The following is a 24584-nucleotide window of genomic DNA, read 5'->3' as shown; positions in this document are numbered from 1 at the left end:
CTATACGTAAAAGTGGACCGATATGACCCATTTGCAATACCATCCGACCTACATCAATAACAACTACTTGTGCCAAGTTTCAAGTCGATAGCTTGTTTCGTTCGGAAGTTAGCGTGATTTCAACAGACGGACGCACGGACATGCTCAGATCGACTCAGAATTTCACCACGACCCAGAATATATATACTTTATGGGTTCTTAGGGCAATATTTAGATGTGTTACAAACGGAATGACATCCTATGGTGGAGGGTATAAAAAGTATACTATGTACACGCTCACAAAAAATCGCTTCTGTAACATATACTCCCAAACATATTTTGCTTCAAGTATATACATTTTTGGGTATTGCCCAAACATTTATATGTTTGATCTCTTCCAATATATAATATGTTTGAAAGCATATTGGTCTAAACAATATATGTTTGGGTAGTCTAAGTTCCAAACATTTTGTATTTTTGCATCCAAATTCAATAATGTTGTCTTCTAAAAAACAATATGTTATTATGTGAACATATAATATGTTTGGAAGCATTTTGCACCCAAAAATATTATATGCTTAAAAAAAATTCTCCCAAACAATATTGTGCTCAAAATTTTATTTATTTATTTATATATTTACAATCATAACGAATTATGAAAATAAACAGGTAATATAGGTGCTAACAACATAGGTTTTCGACCTGAATGCTCAAAATTTTGTTTCTGCCCAATTGTATATTCCCCCACATCTTTCTCACTTCCACGAGATTTTTTAGTTCTTAGCACCTTTTTCTGTAATACAAACATTGTAGAAGAAATTATTCAATTGTATGATTTTTTTATTTTAATTTTACCTTTTGCCGGACGGGGATTCGTACAGCGGACCACACAGTTTGTAAGGATAAAAGAAGTAGCTGATCAATTGCCCAAGGAAAAATAAAATGTTAATTTTGTAATAACAAGCAACAACCACCAACTTAATTCAATATCGCTCCCTGTTAAATAGCGCTCCAAGCTACTAAACACATATATGTTTATAGGCTATTTCTAAATTAATATATGTTTGCATCCAAGCATATTATATTTACAAACATTTTATGTCCCAAACATAATATATTCTAACATATTAACATATATGTCCCAAAAATGTTATGCTAGTTTATGAACATTATATGCTTGCACTCAAAAATATTGTGTTTAAAAATTTGTGTTCCAAACATATAATGTTTATAGCCAAACATATGAAAAATAGTCTTTTTCATCCGTGTATATGTTTTTCGTTGTGAAGTCAACATCTACGATGTAGCATAAAATTCCGCTGTTTTTAGTTTTAATTTGAAACAAATAAAAATGTCTTATTTGAAAAAAAAATAATTTGTTCAAATAGAAATGACATTTGAGAAATTCATCAAAAGTCATTCGGCTGAGACTACCATATATCAGTAAGCACTACTAAATGAGAGTTACGAAATTTATTTTCAATTACAACTGAGAATCTATTGAAATTATAGCCAAATGGTATTAAGGACAAAAAAATGCTTGTGATCCAAGTAAATAGTTTGTCAGAACTGGTATATAACTCTGAATGTAGAATTTTCGTTAGTACAACAGATTTCATACAATGGTACAAAACATTTAAATTTTGTCGAAAAAAATGCAAAATTCAATCTGAAAAAATTGTGAATTTTTGAAAATATTTGTGGTCAAACGTTTCCAACAAGCGTTAGAATCCATTAAAAATTATAAAAAATTATAAAAATTATTTATTTGACATAATATAACAGAATTTTTTAATTTACATCCAAAACACTGAATTCGGATTACATCTAAAGAAGTGATGCAAATTCAGTGCAACGGCTGTTGAAATGGAGAACTTCTGTCCTATGACAAGCCCATGTTAAATTCATCGCTTCTGCGTCAATTATGCACCACTTCAAAAAGAACATTTTCATTACTTTTTTGGCGACGCTTTTTTTGCTGGGTAGTTGTTAGAGACCATATACTAACACCATGTACCAAATTTCAGCCGGATCGGATGAAATTTTCTTCTCTTAGAGGCTTCGCAAGCCAAATCTGTGGATCGGTTTATATGGGGGCTATATATAATTATAGACCAATGTGGACCAATTTATGCATGTTTGTTAAAGACCATATACTAGCACCATGTACCAAATTTCAGCCGGATCGGATGAAATTTGCTTCTCTTAGAGGCTCCGCAAGCATAATCTGGGGATCGGTTATACGTAAAGGTGGTCCGATATGACCCATTGTCAATACCATCCAACCTACATCAATTACAACTACTTGTGCCAAGTTTCAAGTCGATAGCTTGTTTCGTTCGGAAGTTAGCGTGATTTCAACAGACGGATGCACGGACGGACATGTTCAGATCGACTCAGAATTTCACCACGACCCAGAATATATATACTTTATGGGGTCTTAGAGCAATATTTCGATGTATTTCGTAAAAAATAATAAAATTGAATTATAAACATATAATCTTTTTGCAATAAAAATTAGTTAAATTTAGTCGAAACTACGAATGACCCCACCACATTTATATGCAAGGCAAGCTGAAGATCGGGTCAAATACTAAACTAAATTTAAAATTTGCATATAAAATCGATCGGTCATATTTACCTTAGGATATTATAAGTTAGTGCATATATTTGGAACACCCATAAGGAGACGAGATAGACATATGGTGTCTTTGGCAATATTGCTCAGGGCGGGTCCCTGAGTCGATATATCCATGTCCGTTTGTCTGTCTGTGAACACATTTTTGTGATCAATGTCGCAGTTTTAGTCCAATCGTCTTCAAATTTGGCACAAGTTTCTGTTTTGGGTCAGAATAGAACCCTATTGGTTTTGGAAGAATTCGGTTCAGATTTAGATATAGCTCCCATATATATGTCTTTCCGATTTGGCAAATATTGCCAAAATACCCACATTTGCCTTGTAAAACGGCCACTGCTAAGTCGAAAACGTGTAAAAATGAAACCAATTTGTCTATACTTCGAATACATGCCTATCGACCGATAAATCATAAATACACGTTTGCGAAGTTGCTTCAAAATTGAATTTGATTGAAATGTTTCCCATAATTAATGTGTCATTCCGTTTGTAACACATCGAAATATCGATTTCCGACTATATAAAGTGTATATATTCTTGATCAGGGAGAAATTCGAAGACGATACAACCATGTCCGTTACAACAACAGCCAGACAGCCGGCTGTTTGTTGTAATCACGCTACAGTCTTCAATAATGAAGCAATCGTGCTGAAATTTTGCACAAACTCGTCTTTTGTCTGCAGGCAGGTCAAGTTCGAAGATGGGTTATATGGGTCCAGGTTTTGATATAGTCCCCATATAAACCGACCTCCCGATTTAGGGTCTGGGGCTTATAGAAATCGTAGTTTTTATCCAATTTGCTTGAAATTATAAATCTAGAGGTATTTTATAATCATAAAGAGGTGTTCCAAAAATGGTGAGTATTGGCCCATGTTTTGGTATAGCCCCCATATAGACCGATTTCCCGATTTTACTTCTTGGGCTTCTAGAATCCGAAGTTTTTATCCAATTTGCCTGAAATTTGAAATCTAGAGGTATTTTCATAAAGAGGTGTGCCGAAAACGATGAGTATCGGTCCATATTTTAGTATAGCCCCCATAAGAACGATTTCCCGATTTAACTCCTTGGGTTTCTAGAATCCGGTTTGCCTGAAATTGTAAATATTCTGGTATTTTAGGCTCACAAAAATGTGTATCGGATTAAGTTTTTATCGGTCCATTTGGTAGTGCCTCCATATAGACCGATTTCACTTCTTGTGGGTATAGAAGGCGCACCGATCATGAAAATTGCTTGAAACTCAATGTAAAAATTCCAGATTTTATTTCTCGGGTGAAAATCTACAGATTTAAGATTTCAAATCAAGATGTTATTTTATAATTTTCTTGCACACATAGAAGAGATGTAAATGATTGCTCTAAAACTCAAACAAAAATGTTCCAGAATCTGATATAGTCTTCATAGGTAAAATCTTTAATTTTATCTTCGGGAAGTGTACTGATCTGTTCTCAAACCCCCTGAAATTTCAAAGGAAACCCTAATATTTGATTCATGGTGGTGGGTATTTAAAATTCTGCCCGGGCGAACTTACTGCTGTATATACTTTTTTTTACTAACATTAAATTTATATATTTACAGGACACAACACATTGGATGTGCTATCGAGAATATAAATCTATATAATATAGTCGGGGTATATATAGTCGGCCCCGCCCGACTTTCCTTAGACTTTCCTTACTTGTTTTGATTTCAGGTTTTGCTAAATTACAATACGAATTGTAATTCACATTGAAAATGGTGTAAGCCAAAAGAAATGAAATAATTAAATTATATACTTATCTATAAGAAATGAATGAGAGACAATAATTCGACAGCTAAACTTAACAAACTGAAAACACTTGAGAAACAAGACAGACACAAGTTCTATGAGGTTTTCTAGCACACAATGTCAGACGAATAACGTTCTTGAATGTTGCCATTCAAGACTATGACAAGGATAGAGAAAAATGAAAAGGATTCTCTACCACAACAGCATGGGCAGCCTAAATCAACTTGTAAAAGCTCTAAAGGAATACGAGAATAACAAACAAAACGACCGCATATGATATCGTATGTCAATCCACCAACAGCGCCAAGGAGGAAGTGAAAATGTTCTTTTTGGATACGGAAGTGGTGCAAAATTGGCGCAGAAGTGATTAATTTAACATGGGTAACATAGAACGGATGTCGGCCATTTCAACAGCCGTTGCACTGAATTAGCATCACTTGTTAAGGTGTGATCCGAATTCAGTGTTTTGGATGTAAATTAAACGATTTTGTGGTATTTTGCCAAATAGATAATTTTTATTAATTTTTTATGATTATTAATATATTCAAGAGCTTATCTGAAACTTCAAATATTATCAAAAATTCGCCATTTTTCTAAAATAGATTTTGATTTTTTGGACAAAATTTTAATGATTTGTACCATTTTAATAATTCTTACTCTGTTCTCAACCTATTTGAAACAAAAACAAGTTAAAATTACTCATTAAAAATTTATTTAAATGATCTTCATGTGTTGTTAAAATATAGAACATCTTTGGGGGGACATTTGTGGATGTGCTTTTGAACAACTTCCAAATATTTTAATTGGAAAGTTCATCGAATATTACAAGTATTACAAGTTAAGAAGTTTTATTTCTAAATACATAAACAATATTTCATATTTAATTCTTATATATTGTAACTATACTTAAATCCTAACCGATTCGAAAATCAGTCTATGCACATAAATTCAAATATTTCATTAAAATTGGATTGCAAAGAAAACGTTAGTTAATAGTTCGAAATGTGTCAATGACACATTTCGTTAATACAATTAAGTTTTTTCTGTCATTATAATGGGACTATATAAGTTAGGGATACCTAGTGCTAAAGTAATAAGTGTGGTATATGTAAATATTTGTGAAAATATATATTGGAGCAATATCTAAATCTTCACACAGAAAAGTAATATGATCACATCAAACATGTTTCAAGAGCAAAATGTTATTTTTGGACGGGGAACATGTAACACATTTGTCGCAAAAATGTTATTTTCTTGAAAATTATATATCTAATTTCGGCCACCATGTAAATGTTTGCAGAGAAAAGAACATTTTTGCGACAAAAAAGTTCCATGTTCATTGTCGAAAAACACATTTCGCTCTTGAAACATGTTTGAGGTGATCATATTCCATCTCTGCGTGTTAAAGAGATGCTTTAATGAAATACCTTGAGTCAAATTTGAATAGAATCGTTTAGTAATTCCGAGTAAAGTTGTTATACCTTTTAATATGTGGTATTAAATTATGTGATATTAGATATCTAAATGCATTAACGTTGGGCATGAAAATAGTGAATATCTTGGGCAAACAACAAATATTTGACCATGCAAACGGGCGGCCTTCTTGGGCTAAATGGACTTAAGTAATAATGCTGAGTAGTCTTATGTACAGTGGGGAGCAAAACCGAGCGCATTTCTTCACTTTTGTCCAATATTTATTAGTTAAGTTAAGCCCGCAAAGATTGGACCATTGACTGGAAATAAGTTATATGGTCCTACGAAAGACAAATAAACCGCTTTGCATCCGATGCAAAAGAACATTACTTGTAATGACGTCAGAATACTACTGGTAATGTCCTGGTAACAAGAAAGTCTCCAAAAATACCACGTAAAGCAAATCGTTAAATATGGAGGGGAAAGCCTCAGGCTACGAAAGTTTTGTTTGTCAGAAAATAAAGCATGAATGGAGCCACCGTGGTGCAATGGTTAGCATGCCCGCCTTGCATTCACAAGGTCGTGGGTTCGATTCCTGCTACGACCGAACACCAAAAAGTTTTTCAGCGGTGGATTATCCCACCTCAGTAATGCTGGTGACATTTCTGAGGGTTTCAAAGCTTCTCTAAGTGGTTTCACTGGAATGTGGAACGCCGTTCGGACTCGGCTATAAAAAGGAGGTCCCTTGTCATTGAGCTTAACATGGAATCGGGCAGCACTCAGTGATAAGAGAGAAGTTCACCACTGTGGTATCACAATGGACTGAATAGTCTAAGTGAGCCTGATACATCGGGCTGCCACATAACCTAACCTAACCTAAGCATGAATGAATGAAATTTTGTAGCAATCGGACTCCAAGAAATTGTTTAGTAAACAAATAAAACATATTCGTAAGTGGTGTGTTACCACAGCAAAGAAAAAAAGTTTCGAAAACGTGTACCGAAAACGATTTTCTTTTGATAGAGTTTTTTAATTTCTTTGAAAATTTCAAACTTTTATCACCAAAAAAATTGTTACAAAATTTGTATTTTTGCAATACAAACAAGTAAGGAAAGTCTAAAGTCGGGGGGCCGACTATATTATACCCTGCACCACTTTGTACATCTAAATTTTCGATACCATATCACATCGGTCAAATGTGTTGGGGGGCTATATATAAAGGTTTGTCCCAAATACATACATTTAAATATCACTCGATCTGGACAGAATTTGATAGACTTCTACAAAATCTATAGACTCAAAATTTAAGTCGGCTAATGCACTAGGGTGGAACACAATGTTAGTAAAAAAATATGGGAAACATTTAAATCTGAAGCAATTTTAAGGAAACTTCGCAAAAGTTTATTTTTTGATTTATCGCTCGATATATATGTATTAGAAGTTTAGTAAAATTAGAGTAATTTTTACAACTTTTCGACTAAAGGCCGGTATGCACCTCTAGCGAAATTTTCGGTAGCAAAAATTTATTTAAGTCTACAACAAAAAAACAGGGCTGTGTACACAAAATTTAAACCAGATAATCGCTTTTAAAAATTGTTAATATATGTTCCAAATATTCCTCAAATAAATTGTTTATTATTTACAGACCTTTTAAAACTTTTACGCACACAATGATTGTAATAAATTAAATGTTTGCTGCCGAAATATGCTTTTGACCCTGTTATTTTCATTAGAGGTGCGTACCAGCTTACGAAATTGAACGCTACCGAAAATTTCGTTAGCATAAATAGCAATGCATTTCTTATGGGAATGAAATTTTTCGCTAGAGGTGCATATCGGCCTTGAGCAGTGGCGATTTAACAAGGAAAATGTTGGTATTTTGACCATTTTTGTCGAAATCAGAAAAACATATATATGGGAGCTATATCTAAATCTGAATCGATTTCAACCATATTTAGCACGCATAGCTACAATGCTAAATCTACTCCCTGTGCAAAATTTCAATTAAATTGGGCCAAAACTCTGGCTTTTAGGACCATATTAGTCCATATCGGGCGAAAGATATATATGGGAGCTATATCTAAATCTGAACCGATTTCAATCAAATTTTGCACACTTGACTATACTACTAATTGTACTCATAGTGCAAAATTTCAACCAAATTCGGCCAAAAATCTGGCTTCTGGGGTCATATAAGTCCATATCGGGCGAAAGATATATATGGGAGCTATATCTAAATCTGAACCGATTTCGATAACATTTTGCACGACTAAGTGTTATGTTTGTACAAAATTTCAAGCAAATTGGTATAAACCTCTGGCTGCTGGGTCCATATTAGTGCATATCGAGCGAAAGCTATATATGGGAGCTCTATCTAAATCGGAACCGATTTCTTCCAAAATCAATAGGGTTCTATTCTGACCCAAATTAGGAACATGTGCCAAATTTGAAGGCGATTGGACTTAAATTGCGACCTAGACTTTGATCACAAAAATGTGTTCACAATGTGTTATAAAAATAATTTTTGATCCAAATTATTTTGTGTATTGCAAAATGTAATATAGTAAAATGTAATGTCGAATATCTTTTCGGATTCTTCCGAGCATTTTTGGAATATATGTAAAAAATAAAAATCTTTGGTGTTTGGTCGAAGCAGGGATCGAACTCACAACTCTTTGTATGCGAGGTGGGAATGGTTAGGTTAGGTAGCCCGATGTATCAGAGTCACTTAGGCTATTCAGTCCATTGTGATACCACAGTGGTGAATTTCTCGACTGAATGTTTCTATCAAATAAAGTTTTTTTACTTCGGATCGTGGGCGCCGAAAGCTATGCTTTATAAATATAACTGCTTGACTTTTTGTGTTGTTTGTGCATTGATGGCTATAGCGATATCTATTGATAATAATAACAGCTATGTAGCCCAGTGGATAGTGTGTTGGCTCACAAATTGTATGGTACGGTTCGATTCGATTCTCCGTCCAGGCGAAAGGTAAAATTTTAAAAATTGTAAAATCGATTAATTTGTTCTAAAGGGTGATTCTTTTGAGGTTAGGATATTCATGCATTAGTATTTGACAGATCACGTGGGATTTCAGACATGGTGTCAAAGAGAAAGATGCTCAGTATGCTTTGACATTTCATCATGAATAGACTTACTAACGAGCCACAACGTCGAATTTTCAGTGAATGGGCCCTAGAAAAGTTGGCAGAAAATCCGCTTTTTTATCGACAAATTTTGTTCAGCGATGAGGCTCATTTCTGGTTGAATGGCTACGTAAATAAGCAAAATTGCCGCATTTGGAGTGAAGAGCAACCAGAAGCCGTTCAAGAACTGCCCATGCATCCCGAAAAATGCACTGCTTGGTGTGGTTTGTACGCTGGTGGAATCATTGGACCGTATTTTTTCAAAGATGCTGTTGGACGCAACGTTACGGTGAATGGCGATCGCTATCGTTCGATGCTAACAAACTTTTTGTTGCCAAAAATGGAAGAACTGAACTTGGTTGACATGTGGTTTCAACAAGATGGCGCTACATGCCACACAGCTCGCGATTCTATGGCCATTTTGAGGGAAAACTTCGGAGAACAATTCATCTCAAGAAATGGACCGGTAAGTTGGCCACCAAGATCATGCGATTTGACGCCTTTAGACTATTTTTTGTGGGGCTACGTCAAGTCTAAAGTCTACAGAAATAAGCCAGCAACTATTCCAGCTTTGGAAGACAACATTTCCGAAGAAATTCGGGCTATTCCGGCCGAAATGCTCGAAAAAGTTGCCCAAAATTGGACTTTCCGAATGGACCACCTAAGACGCAGCCGCGGTCAACATTTAAATGAAATTATCTTCAAAAAGTAAATGTCATGGACCAATCTAACGTTTCAAATAAAGAACCGATGAGATTTTGCAAATTTTATGTGTTTTTTTTTAAAAAAAAGTTATCAAGCTCTTAACAAATCACCCTTTACATTGTTTGTATTACAGAAAAAGGTGCTATTGACATTTTATCGAATGAATTTATTGGATAAAAGTAGGCTTGACGTTTTTTTTTTTTAACTTTTTTGTATATGGGGGTCAATATTTATCGTAAAAAGTATATACTCTTCTCCCAAATAAACTTCCTTATAACGAAAAGCAAATGGGAAACGATATTTGTTTTGTTCAAAATTTCGGAGGAAAAAATAATTTGTTTTGTGTGTATGCACTCGGTTTTGCTCTCCACTGTTTATTACTTGAAATCTATGACCAATATTTCAGATAATCATATCTGCACTCACATCATGTCTATTAGACCCTGACCATATAGTGATGTAGGGTATAATAGCGAAATCTCATCTCTTCGTTGCAAATCCAAATAAAAATCTCTATCTATCTCTCTTCTCTACTACTCAACAAGCTCTAATGACAGCATAAGACATACTCGAGTATTAATTCTGACAACAAAGTGGTGTGATTGCGATTGGGATTTTGTGTTGTGATGATGCTGTACCACCAACCACCAACACAAGCACTCAAAGAAAACTTACTATCAATAGTATAGAATGACATATGAACATTGGGTGGTAATATATGAATATTTCAATATTTATAACCCAGCAAAAAAAATGGAAGTTTTTCCACAAACATTTCTTTTAAAGCCCATCCCAGAATCCCCCATCGAGTTTTTTCAACTTCCGATGCAGTCCTTTTGGACAAGTCCACAAACATTTATTTTAAAGCGCATCGTGGAATTTTACAAAAAATAGAAAACTAATAAAAAAACTAAAAAAAATAGAAAATTAATAAAAAATTAATAAAAAATTAAAAAAAAAAATAAAAAAAAATAAATTTCATCGCCGCTGGGATTTGAACCTGTGCCGTTTGACTTTTTCGCTTCCATGGAAGTTCTTTTGAGAAGGTTTTGCAAATTACGAGAATTTTTAATTTTTTGTTGATTTTTAATGGAAAAAATATATTTATACGAAAATATATGCCGAAAATAAAAAATAAAAACGATGCATGACATAAAAAATATTTTTTTAGAAAAATATTTGATAAAAAAAATTGCCGCTGGTGAGATTTGAACCTGCTGTTCTTATTTTTTCGTTCATACTAATAAAGAACATCTCGTGAAGCAATTAGAATGTTATTCCTTGGTGCGTATTACGATCATATCACAAACATTTGAATTGCCATTTCGACGCTTTATGTTCAATGGCGTTTGTGTGCGTTCTGTTATGGTGACAGCAAACCCAGGTTCAACCCTGGTCTGAGCGAAAAAGTTTTTCAAATTATAAAAATTAGATAATAGGAAAATAATTGTGTAATAATAAAACATATGGATGAAAAAAGTGAAATTGGTTGAAAAAAAATTGTTTTTTCGCTTTTTAAATTTCATCATTCAAATTAACTTCCAGGGCACAACTTCTAAAGCAATGCAAAGGATCCAAAAAGGGAGTACTTCCGTCCTATGACAAGCCCATGTAAAAATTATTGGAGATTATCCAAATTTGCATTACTTTCGGACCACAGATTGGGGATCCAAACTACTTTTTTGGAAGCTCTTTTTTTACTGGGAATTTAATCTAAAAAAGAACAAATCTATATAATACCCTTCACCACTGTGTAAACCAAAATTTCTGGATACCATTTCAATTTCGTCAAATTTATTGCGGGCTATCTTGAGGTTCATATGGTCATACACAAGCAAAAAAAAATCTTTCCTTCAAAACGAAATTTTAGACAAACAAATATCGTTTCGCATTTGCTGTTCGCTGTAAGGAAGTTTGTGTGCAAAGAAACGTGTTTACTATTTGTGATAAAAGTTGATTGTTTTACAGGATGTAAAAACGATTTCATAAAGAGTAACTCAAAAAACAAAAATCTGGGTAATTATATCTTCCCTCACATCTTTCTCACTCTCACGAGGTTCATTTTGTTGTTAACACCCTTTACTGTAATACAAACAATCTAGAGGAAATTATTCGATTTTATAAATGTTTACCTTTTGCCTGGACGGAAAATCGAAGCACGGACCATACAATTTGTAAGCCTACAACACTATCCACTCGACTACATAGCTGTTGTTGCGATCAACAGACAATTATCGTTATGGCCATCAATGCGGAAGCAACGCACATTCAAGCAGTTATATTTATAGAGCATAATTTTGGGCGACCACGTACCGATGTAAATAAACTTTCTTTAACAGAAACATACCCTTTAGTTAGCCACATTCTTAAAACTACAACTTTCGGAAATAAAAATACTGTAATTTTACGTGTGTATATTCAAAAACTTTTTCGCAAGATTTCGAAAAGATTTTCGACATTATATACTACCCCTGCGCCACACTATGGAACAAGGTATTATAAGTTAGTGCATATGTTTGCAACACCCAGAAGGAGACGAGATAGGCATATGGTGTCTTTGACAATATTGCTCAGTGTCGGCCCCTGAGTCGATCTAGCCGTTTGTCCGTCTGTCTGTGAACCCATTTTTCTAATCAAAGTGTAGGTCGCAATTTTAGTCCAATCGACATCAAATTTGGCACAAATATGTGTTTTGGGTCAGAATAGAATCCAATCGATTTTGGAAGAAATCCGTTCAGTTTTATATATAGCTCCCATATATATCTTTTCCCCGATATCCACACTGTGAGAAAAATATGTTTTTCATATGTTCGGATATAAACAAAATGTGTTTCGGGCACAATTTTAAAACGCAATATATTTAAGTGCAAACATGTAATGTTCCTAAACTAACACTAAACGTTTGGGACATCTATGTTAATATGTTAGAATATATTATGTTTGGGGCATGAATATTTCATAAAAATCATATGTGTGAATGCAAACATATATAAATTTACAAATTTCGACTAAACATACATATGTTGTGATATTTTATTCCAAGCGACAGAGAGAGAGAGAGAGAGAGAGAGAGAGTATAGAGAAAGAAATAGAGATGGAAACCGGGAGAGTTGACGAAAGATATCAACATAACACAGCGAAAGAATCAAAAGAGAACAATTTCTGTGAAACCGCTTGTATGTTGTTTCGGAAAACTGTTTTATGATAAGGCCAAAAATTTGACATGCTTAAGTCTAAATATTATTTAATTTGAATAAAGAGAATAGACATTCGGAACCAAGAGAATAGACATTTGAAAAACAAACAGGATATGTTTTCGCATTGGGAGCAGTATTTTATGTATGTGTGGACATGTGTTTTGTTTATCATTTTGGCATTATGGGCACAATTTTTTTCTTGGTTCGTTAAAAGAAATCAGGGGTCTTCATAAAAATAACGAAATGGCACTATACTCTTTATAGAGTTGGGACAGTAAAATGAAATAAGGAGGAAATAGTGAAAAATTACACAGTAAAATGTATAAAAACAAAGTTTAGTTCCTCTTTATTAATAAGTAGTCCACGAGGAGTTACACGGACACGTTCCTCTTTTGTTAGAGTTTTTGAATTCCTTCCAAATTTTAAAGTTTTGTAGCAAAAACAGTTTTTTGTTACAAAATTGTTATTTTTGCAATAAAAAATATTATTTTATCCAAAAATCAGTCAATTTCGTTTATATCAAGCACCGTTCCTGACTATAAATCTTTAATAACCCACATTTCGAAGTTTCATTATAAAAATTTAATATAGTATAAATATAAATGTGTAAATTAAAAAAAAATGTTCGGTCAGAGCTGGGATTGAACCCACGACCCTTTGCATGCAAGGCAGACATGCTAACCACTGCTCCACGTGGCAAACAAATGTATGTTTCTGTTAAATAATGTTATGTTTGCATAAATATAAGTTATAAATGTAACTTATAACGATAATTATCTACTGGTGACTATAACAGCTACGTAGTCCAGTGGATAGTGTGTTGGCTTACAAACTGTATGGTCCTCGGTTCGATTCTCCGTGCAGGCGAAAGGTAAAATTTAAAAAAATTATAAAAGTGAATAATTTCTTCAACATTATTTGTATTACAGAAAAAGGTGCTAAGAACTAAAAAATTTCGTGGAAGTGAAAATTACGAGTATGTTAGGCAAAGAGCACAATCTTCTTTGGGGAAAATTCTTCCAAGCATATAATATTTTTGGCCTCAAAATGCTTCCAAACATATAATATGTTCACATAAAACAAACATATTAATGTTTCGGCAGTATCCAATAATATATGTGCTTCCTGCAAAATATGTTTGGAACATATGTGCACTAATATAGCCCCAGAAACCAGGATTTTGCCCTAATTTGCTTTAAATTTTGCACAGGGAGTAAAATTACTATTGTAACTATGTATGCCAGATTCAGATGCCAGGTTCAGATTCAAATATGACTCCCTTATATATCTTTCACCCGATATCTACTAATGTGGCTCTCTCTGATTTGCTTTAAATTTTGCACAGGGAGTAGAATTCATATTGTAGCTATGCATGCCAAATTTATTTGAAATCGGTTCAGATTTAGATATAGCTCCCATATATATCCCAGCAAAAAAATTTGGAAGTTCTTCCAAAGGCACAACTTTAAAAGCACTTCCAGAATATGCACTCCCAATGATGTTCTTTATTTTAACTTCCCAGGAAGTTATTTTAATTCAGTTTTTTATAACATGTTTTTTTCATACTTTTAATGGGTAATTTTAACTTTTTTTGTTTCAAATAGATTGTAAACAGAGTAAGAATTCATAATATGGTACAAATCATTTAAATTTTGTCGAAAGAAATGTAAAATCAATTCTAGAAAAAATTGTGAATTTTTGAAAATATTTGAGGTCAAACGTTTCCGACAAGCGTTAGAATCCATTAAAAATTATAGAAAATTATAAAAATTATTTATTTGACATAATATCACAGAATTTTTTAATTTACATCCAAAACATTGAATTCGGATCACACCTAAAGAAGTGATGCAAATTCAGTGCAACGGTTATTGAAATGGAGGACTTCCGTCCTATGACAAGCCCATGTTAAATTCATCACTTCTGCGTCAATTTTTTACCACTTCCGGATCCAAAAAGAACATTTTCATTACTTTTTTGGCGACGCTTTTTTGCTGGGATGTTTTTCCGATTTCGGTAAAAATGGTCAAAACACCACATTTTCATTGTAAAATCGTCATTGCTTAGTCGAAACTTTGTAAAAATCACTCCAATATCCGATACTTCTAATACATATCTATCAGCCGATAAATCATAAATACACTCTTGCGAATTGGTCAGATTTAAATGTTTCCCATATTTTTTAGTAACATTGTGTTTCACCGCAGAGCATTAGCCGACATAAATTTTAAGTCAATAGATTTTATAGAAGTCTAACAAAATTTTTTTAGATCGAGTCAGATTTCAATATATGTATATGGGAACAAAAACCTTTATATATAGCACCCAACACATTCGACGGATTTGATATGGTATCGGAAATCTGTATCTACAAAGTGGTGCTGGGTATAATATAGTCGGCCCCGCCCGAATTTAGACTTTCCTTACTTGTTTATTATGAAACTTCAGAATGTGTCTAATTGAAGACTTAAAGTCGGAATAGAACAGTGCTTGATATAAATGAAATGGACTGTGATTTTGGAACAAAAATTATTTTTTTTTATTGCAGAGATAAAAATTTTTTAACAAAAATATTTTTTTAGTGATAAAAATGTAAAATTTTGTAAGATATTCAAAAAACTAAATAACTAAAGAACAACGTTTTCGATACACGTTTTCCTAACGTCTTTTTTCAGTATTTAAATCTGAGCCGAGTTTTTAAAACCTATACCCTGAAAAAACAGGGAATCCTCCAGGTATGATAATTTTAGTTAATTTTGGAAAATTTATTTAAAACCATAATAAATTATGAAAATAAATACAAAAATAAAGGTACCAACAACTACACTGAAAGAAGAGTTTTCTTTTTCGAGGAACGAAATTTTAGACAAGAATAGTTTCTTTTGACACTAATAAAATTTCTTTAAAAACAAATTGAAACGTTTAGAGACAATTGAATCTCTTATCATAAATTCGCTGTTATTAGCTCCAAAAGAAAATACTGTATACGAAAGGAGAATTTCGTTTGACTAAAATTTTGTTCGGGAGGAAAGCATTTTTTCTTTGGGTGTAAGGTATAATTTTAGAAAATTTTGACTAAATTAATACAGAAACGCAGATGTCGCGCCGATTTCACAAAAATAAATAAATAATTTTCGATAAATTCAAGAAAATTAATTAGACAAAATTAAAATTTTTCACTTATTAAAGAAAATTTCGTCGTTTGAAGGAAAAAAATTGGTGATTTTTATTTTAGAAGTTTTAAGATAACTTATCATCGGCAACTGTTAGGTTAGGTGGCAGCCCGATGTATCAGGCTCACTTGGACTATTCAGTCCATTGTGATACCACATTGTAGAACTTCTCTCTTATCACTGAGTACTGCCCCATTCCATGTTAAGCTCAATGACAAGGAACCTCCTTTTTATAGCCACTTAGAGAAGAAGAAATGTCACCAGCATTGCTGAGATGGTATAAACCACCGCTGAAAAACTTTTTGGTGTCCGGTCGAAGCAGGAATCGAACCCACGACCTTGTGTATGCAAGGCTGGCAAGCTAACCATTACACCACGGTGGCTCTTACTGTTACTACAACCCAAGTAATCATGGATGTCCGTCTTTAGTATAATTTTCTACGGAATCCATGGTGGAGTGTACATAATATTCGGCCTGGCCGAAGAATTAAGTAAACGTAATTCTCATTCAGGCACATGGACTTGTATTCGTTTATATTATCTTGACCAATATATCGATGCGTTACTGAATAACAAAGTTAGCATACCTCCCTATCGTTTAGTGGAGTGTATAAAATCCATCGTACATTTTTCTCCATGTAGATTAGTTCCTACTCCAATATCAGCGAACGCTGCGAACAAATGAGCAACTCTACAGATTTAAATTCATAGCGAATAAGAGGATAGAACTTGTACACCAATATCACAAATGATGACATTTTTTTATACACCCATAAAAAGGAATGCAAAGAAGAAAAAAAATGTGCTGACAAGGAATCCTCTTAGGATAAACAAGTGGCTGCATCATCATCCACTGTCATTATCCATCCGATACCATCGCATCAAAACACGACTGGCAGAACAATTGCTGTAAATAGAAATATGATTTAATTTACATAATCATCTGAAAGCGTGGCAAAACTCTCCATTTCCCCACCACATTTTAGGGTGGTAAAAGTTATGATTTTATTATGCATGATTTATTTCTTGCGCAACATTTAAAACCACATGAAATACTTTGAATTTCAATTGTAATTAATTGCAAAGTGCTAAATAAGCATTATATTCATATTTTGTAAAGCGATTATACCATTTCAAGGATTTCATGCAATACAAAGCAGCTATGGTTGATATTGCGTTATGAGTTTGATGGGAAGCAAGATGGCAAGTTAATTTTCAAAATTAAATTGAATTTGATTAAGATTTCAATAGCAGTAGCACAGGAGTTGCCTTATTTACGATTAAACCAAATTTCTCTGAAGCAATATCAAATTGATTCCCCCCATTAAATATTATCCGACGAGAACCCAATTTCTATTTATGTTTCTGGGAAACGAAATTTCAGACCAAAGTAGTTTTCATTTATTGTTAAAATTATTGTTTGAAGCCAAACAAACTTCATTGAGGGTAAACAAATATGTGCGTACATGCAAATCAAGATGAACAAAAAACGAAATTTGTAGGATATCTTCATAACGAACATACAAAAGAGCTATGATATAACCTATATAGCCACACAGAAAAAAATTCTTTACAACAGACTTTTGATGCTAAAATGAACTAATATTTATTGCAAAAATTTTATTACATGAACTACAGCGTGGTTAAAATTGGAATGATCTGGCACCTACGAATTTTTGTACCCTCCGCCATAGGATGGGGGGTATATTAACTTTGTCATTCCGTTTGTAACACATTCTGGGTCGTGGTGAAATTCTGAGTCGATCTAAGCATGTCCGTCCGTCTGTTGAAATCACGCTAACTTCCGAACGAAACAAGCTATCAACTTGAAACTTGGCACAAGTAGTTGTTATTGATGTGGGTCGGATGGTATTCCAAATGGGCCATATCGGCCCACTTTAAACGGACCCCCAAATTTGACTTGCGGAGCCTCAAAGAGAAGCACAATTTATCCGATCCGGCTTAAATTTGGTACATGGTGTTTGTATATGGTCTCTAACATCCATGCAAACATTTGTCCACATCGGTCCATAATTATATATAGCCCCCATAAAAACCGATCCCCAGATGTGGGTTGCGGAGCCTCAAAGAGAAGCAAATTTCATCCGATCCGTCTGAAATTTAGTATATGGTGTTGGTATATTGTCTCTATCAACCCCGCACAAATTGGTCCACATCAGTTCATAATTATATATAGCTCCCATATAAGCCGTTCTCCAGATTTGTCCTCCGGAGCCTCTTGGAGGAGCAAATTTCATCCGATCCGGCTGAAATTTAGTACATGGTGTTGGTATATGGTCTCTAACAACCATGCAAAAATTGGTCCACATCGGTTCATAAATATATATAACTCCATATAAAACGATGCCCAAATTTGGCTTGCGGAGCCTCAAAGAGAAGCAAATTTCATCCGATCCGGCTGATCGGATGAAATTTTGGTACATGGTGTTGGTATATGGTCCCTAACAACCACGCAAAAATTGGTCCACATCAGTCTATAATTATACACAGAGAATACAGATTGGTTGTGATAACCGAATTTATTGCCAACCTCCTTTTGGCAGTTGCAGCAACCTTCTGTTAGTAGTTGTGACACCCGACAAATTCGGTCGACTCAATCGAATTATATATAGAGTTGGTTGTATTAGACGATAGAATTGGTCGTTGCTCCTTTCTTTATATGGTTATATTACCCACCTTAACCGAATTGAAAATGATTTTTTCCTTCAGAATATAGTATTTTATTTATATTTTTTTGAATGACAGAAAAGCACATAAAATTACAATACATTAACAATTAAAAAATATACACCTTTGGCAGTTGCAGCAACCTTCTGTTAGTAGTTGTGACACCCGACAAATTCGGTCGACTCAATCGAATTATATATAGAGTTGGTTGTATTAGACGATAGAATTGGTCGTTGCTCCTTTCTTTATATGGTTATATTACCCACCTTAACCGAATTGAAAATGATTTTTTCCTTCAGAATATAGTATTTTATTTATATTTTTTTGAATGACAGAAAAGTACATAAAATTACAATACATTAACAATTAAAAAATATACACCTTTGAAAATACACCCTCCAGCATTGATTGCAGAATTGACAGGCAATGGTAGTTAAATCTTTGGAACTCTTAGTATACAAGTATTTATAAGTGGCGTCCGAACTGAGCATATGATAAATGGGATGACATAGCCAGTCTAAAAACGCAACAAATTAAATCCGAAAATTAGTGTGGAGTTTTAAAAAATAAATAAGAACATACTCGCCACCATCACTTCCTTAGGTGTTCCATAGATAAAGACAGACGTGGAGATGAATTTTCCCATTAGAGCCGCTTTAAATTTGTAACATGGTTCAAACTTTTACCTTTTAACACTATAAAATTGTTCCACATCTAAAACACGATCCTAAACAATTGAAGATAGGAACTGCTTATATGATTCGTATCGAATATGGTGTACTTAGAACAGTTTCACACTGCGCGAGTTGTTCATGGAAATATTTGATAGGCAATCCACCAAAAGTTCAAATAAACTTAGAACCGTCTGAAAATACTCTGATTTCAGTTATTTTTATTGTTTTAAATGGAAAAGACACATTTTCCTTCTACATTGAATAATTTTTTTTAACAATATTAATGACATTTGAAAAATATTTCCAAAAGAATTCGGTTGTGAATATCAATTGTAAGTTCTGAATACTAAATGACAGTTATGAAGGTTTTTTTAAGGTTGGTTGCGCGTATCGAATTCAATCAAATTTTTTAAAAAGAGAGACATTTAGTTCAGACAACTATTTGACTTCTATTACAAACAAAACTCTATAATAATAATCGTCAAATGGCAGTAGGAACGAATTAAGGTTGTAAATAATGTAAATTGATTGACACAACTGTGATTTCATTGTAGATGCAGAATTTTTATTACAACAATCAATTTTCAACCAATATGTTCTCTGTGTGTATATACCACCCTATATAAACCGATCCCCGGATTTGGCTTGCGGAGCCTCATGGATGAGCAATGATGACCAAGTTCACCAATGAGCAAGTTCGCCAATGTGGTATCACAATGGACTGAATAATCTAAGTGAGTCTGATACATCGGGCTGCCACCTAACTAACCTAACCTAATCATGGATGAGCAAATTCCATCCGATCCGGCTGAAATTTGGTACACGGTATTGGTATATGGTCTCTAACAACCATGCAAAATTTTTCCACATCGGTCCATAATTATACATAGCCCCCATATAAACCGATCCCCAGATTTGGGTTGCGGAGCCTCTTGGAGGAGCAAATTTCATCCGATCCGGCTGAAATTTGGTACATGGTGTTGGTATATGGTCCCCAACAACCACGCAAAAGTTGGTCCACATCAGTCCATAATTATACATTTAGTTAGTTCAATTTTCACAGGAGATAGTTCATGTTTCCCATAATGTAGTTTACTTTTTTCTGTGCATGTATCCTTCAGAAAAGAAACGAAAGAAACAAAAATCTTTTTGAATTGCGGACAACTTGGCATTTGAAAATCCGAACCACTTTATAAATATTATAAAAACCATTCTGATGATACACAGAGTTAACCAATGTAAAGACGATTTCAATAATTTTAAAGAATTTTTCAGAATCATTAAAGCCAATTTGACCTTAAACAAACAACATTTTTATATCATGTAAAGATACCCACTTTTAAGTCGAATCACTTATCTATAAAGACAAAACGACTTCATTAATAAGTTTTTCGACATTTGGACAAGGAAAAAAATTTTATACCGGATAAGCAAAATTTTCATTCGTATTTTAAGGACCTGAACTCTTTGACCTCACAAAAGTTCTTTTTAGTGCAAAAATTCGAGAAATCTGTTAATCGACTTGTATATCCCTACCTACCATCAATTTAAAGCTTAAAGAAAACTGAACAGTGGTATACAGTCCCTTGTAATTAATTCCAATCGCAAAGTCACTTCAAACTACTACAAAGAAAACCTCAGCAAAACACCTTACTCATGCTTTCATAGCAGAGGTTTATTCGCTTAGCTTCCTTGAAAACACAAAAACCTTACATTTATCATCATTTAGAAAATTGTCAATAGCACTTCAACGCTCTCCACCATTTGCCATAATAAAGTCGTTTAGGCAAAAACAAATTAAAAGATGATGGTATGGGGAAAATGCGAAATTATAGCTCTTAAATGAAGACATTATTTGGCGTTATTGTTATTTTCAATTTGCTTAATGTATAATGGGTCCCTAATCATTCATTAGGAAAGGAGCCTCAAAAACTCAAAAACCCCTCGAATGTGATGAGATTCCACAAAAAATTAGCGTCAATCGAGAGAAGCAAAACAGAAATATTCTTTCAACCAATTTTCCAAGTTTTTTTTCTAAACCAGGAAGAAAAGAGACAATGGTGATTTTAAAGTGACTGCATACCAGCAAACCACCTGCCTGCCCGCCTCCCATCCATTCATCGTTTAAGGCAAAGTGTCCTTACAGCTGTCAAAAGTCAAGAAGAATGCCATGCTAAATAAAGGCAAATGGTGGTGATGCTATTGTCTATTACTCCCCCATGTGGAGGATGATAGCAGTGCAAAAGATGAACAGTATGAGGATATGGGCATTCGGAAGTAAATCTATGGCGGTGTCATTGACAAAATGCTAAAGATAAATCTATTCCTTTTCCAATCCATTAGAGCGTATAAAAGACAAATTTGTAGATTAAAATGGAAAGTGGTCTGATAAAAAGAAAAGCACACAAACACAAAGCTATGGCGATGCGTGAAAAACAAAAAACCGAAAATAATCGAAAAGAAATATGTGCGTTTGCCAACCAGCCAGCCAGCCATCTTCTATATCAGGCGATAAACAATCAGCACAAAAACAATGCGAATAATTGTGCCCCATTCAAAAACAATTCTTCGATAGCGAACGATGATGGGAATTCCAATAGCACCGTGGTTTACATTAATAACAAAAAATAGAATCTTCAATAGGATGGTGGGTTATGGCTATTTTCAATGTTCATTTTTTGAAACTTCCTATTATACAACACAACAAGTATATACAGCAGAAAGTTCGGCCGGGCCGAATCTTAAATACCCACCACCATGAATCAAATATAATAGTTTCCTTCGAAAATTTCAGGGGGGTTTGATGACAGATATTTTCCCAAGCAGATCAGTTATACCAGTACACCCAAAGAATTTTCTTCGTAAAAAGAACGAAAAATTTCGTTAAAAGTACGAAATTTGTCATTGTTTTACAACCAAAGAAACTTTTCATTAAAAGTAAGAAATATTTCGTACTTTTAATGAAAAACTTTTTATGAAAAACTTTCGTACTTTTTTCTGAAAAATTTTCGAACTTTTAGAAAAAAATTTATAGTCGAAAGTGCATTTGGTTGTAGTTGCAAGTGTGAAAAATGACATCACTACTTTACATCTTAAGTTTTTGAATAATTTTTAGTTTTATTTCTTCACTTTTATTCCTAGCGCGCTATCACCCAAATAAGAAGTAGCATAGACTTGCATAAAAAATAGAATAAAGGAATACACTCAAGCACATTATAAAAGACAATTTAATGCCGCGAACGGAAGTTTTACAACTTCAATGAAACTTCTTCGTTATTTCAAAGAAAATGTTTCGTACTTTTTATGAAGAAATTTTAACGCAGAATGTTTCGTAAAATATTCGTAAAAACTTCTTCACAAAATTCATGAAATATGAAGAAAGTTTCGTTAAAAGTACGAACTTTGTACGAAGAAAAGTTAATGTAGAATGTTTCGTAGAAGTTTCGTATATTCGTAAAATGTTCTTCGTAAAATTTACGAAAATGAATGAAAATTTCGTTATTTTAATGAAGAATTCAGGAAGAATAGTTAATGAAGAATTATTCGTAAAATTAACGAAGAGAATTCTTTCGGTGTACGCTTCCCACAGATAAATGTAAAGATTTTACCTATGAAGACTAGATCAGATTCTGAATTTATAAGAACCATTTTTTGTTTGAGTTTTAGAGGAATCATAAACATCTCTTGTGAGTGTGCAAGAAAATGACGAAATAACGTCTTGATTTGAAATCTACAATCTGTAGATTTTCATCCCAATTATTTAAATGATTACGAGAAGTAAAATCTGGAAATTTTGCATTCAGTTTCAAGCAATTTTCATGATCAGTGCGCCTTTTATACTCTCAATAAGTGAAATCGGTCAATATGGAGGCCTTGCCAAATGGACCGATAAAACTAAATCATATACACTTTTTTATGGGTCTAAAATGCCAGTATATTTTCAATTTGTGGTTAATCGGATACAAATTACGGATTCCAGAAGCCTACGAAGTAAAATCGGGAGTTCGGTGTAATGGGGGCTATACCAAAACATGGAAGGATACACACAGTATTCAGCCCATTTAATTGTAGTTCTAGAATCTAGATCCCAAATCGAAGGGCCGGTTTATAAGGGGGCTATATCAAAAACTGTACCGATACTCAATATATTCGGTACACCTCTTTATGGCCCTAGAATACCTCTAGATTTCCAATTTCAGGCAAATTGGATAAAAACTACGGATGCTAGAAGCCCAAGAATTAAATCTGGAGATCGGTCTATATAAGGGCTATATCGAAACAGGGTCCGATAATCACAATTTCCGGCTCATCTCTTTATTTTCCTAGAATACCTCTAGATTTCCAATTTCAGGCACATTGGGTAAAAACTACGGATTCTAGAAGCCTAAGAAGTAAAATCGGGAGATCGGTCTATATGGGGGCTATATCAAAATTTCGAACTTGACTTGCCTGCAGACAAAAGATCTGTTTGTGCAAAATTTCAGCTCGATTACTTCATTATTGAAGACTGTAGCGTGATTACAACTGACAGACAGCCAGACGGAAATAGTGAGTATCGGTCCATGTTTTGGTGTGGTCCCCGTATAAACCGACCTCCCGATTTGGGGTCTTGGGCTTATAGAAATCGTAGTTTTTTTATCCAATTTGCCTGAAATTGGAAATCTAGAGGTATTTTAGAACCACAAAGAGGTGTGCCGAAAATGGTGAGTATCGGTCCATGTTTTGGTATAGCCCCAAATATAGACCGATTTCCCGATTTTACTTCTTGGGCTTCTAGAATCCGAAGTTTTTATCCAATTTGCCTGAAATTGGAAATCTATAGGTATTTTCGGGCCATAAAGAGGTGTGCCGAAAATGGTGAGTATCGGTCCATTGTTTGGTATAGCCCCCATATAGAGCGATTTCCCGATTTTATTTCTTGGGCTTCTAGAATCCGAAGTTTTTATCTAATTTGCCTGAAATTAGAAATCTAGAGGTATTTTCGGGCCATAAAGAGGTGTGCCGAAAACGGTGAGCATCAGTCCATTTTTTGGTATGGTCTCCATATAAACCGACCTCCCGATTTGGGGTCTTGGGCTTATAGAAACCGTAGTTTTTTATCCAATTTGCCTGAAATTGCAAATCTAGAGGTATTTTAGGACCACAAAGAGGTGTGCCGAAAATGGTGAGTATCGGTCCATGTTTTGGTATAGCCCCCATATAGACCGAT

At 34.0% G+C, this 24584-nt stretch overlaps 1 long non-coding RNA gene across 1 annotated transcript; it reads right to left on the bottom strand.

Annotated features, from left to right (window-relative positions):
- Positions 1 to 18987: 18987 nt before the first annotated feature.
- LOC142232126 (uncharacterized) lies at positions 18988 to 19637 on the bottom strand. Its single transcript, XR_012721038.1, has 2 exons — positions 19284 to 19637; positions 18988 to 19218 (listed from the first exon to the last, which is right to left on the bottom strand). It is a non-coding gene; the product is annotated as an uncharacterized LOC142232126 (long non-coding RNA).
- Between the last annotated feature and the right edge of the window lie 4947 nt (positions 19638 to 24584).

This window comes from Haematobia irritans, chromosome 3, assembly GCF_050003625.1.
Source record: "Haematobia irritans isolate KBUSLIRL chromosome 3, ASM5000362v1, whole genome shotgun sequence".
In the NCBI taxonomy this organism is placed as follows: Eukaryota; Metazoa; Arthropoda; class Insecta; order Diptera; family Muscidae; genus Haematobia; species Haematobia irritans.
The sequence above is the reverse complement of the archived record's forward strand: the minus strand, read 5'-3'. Positions and strand labels throughout refer to the sequence as shown.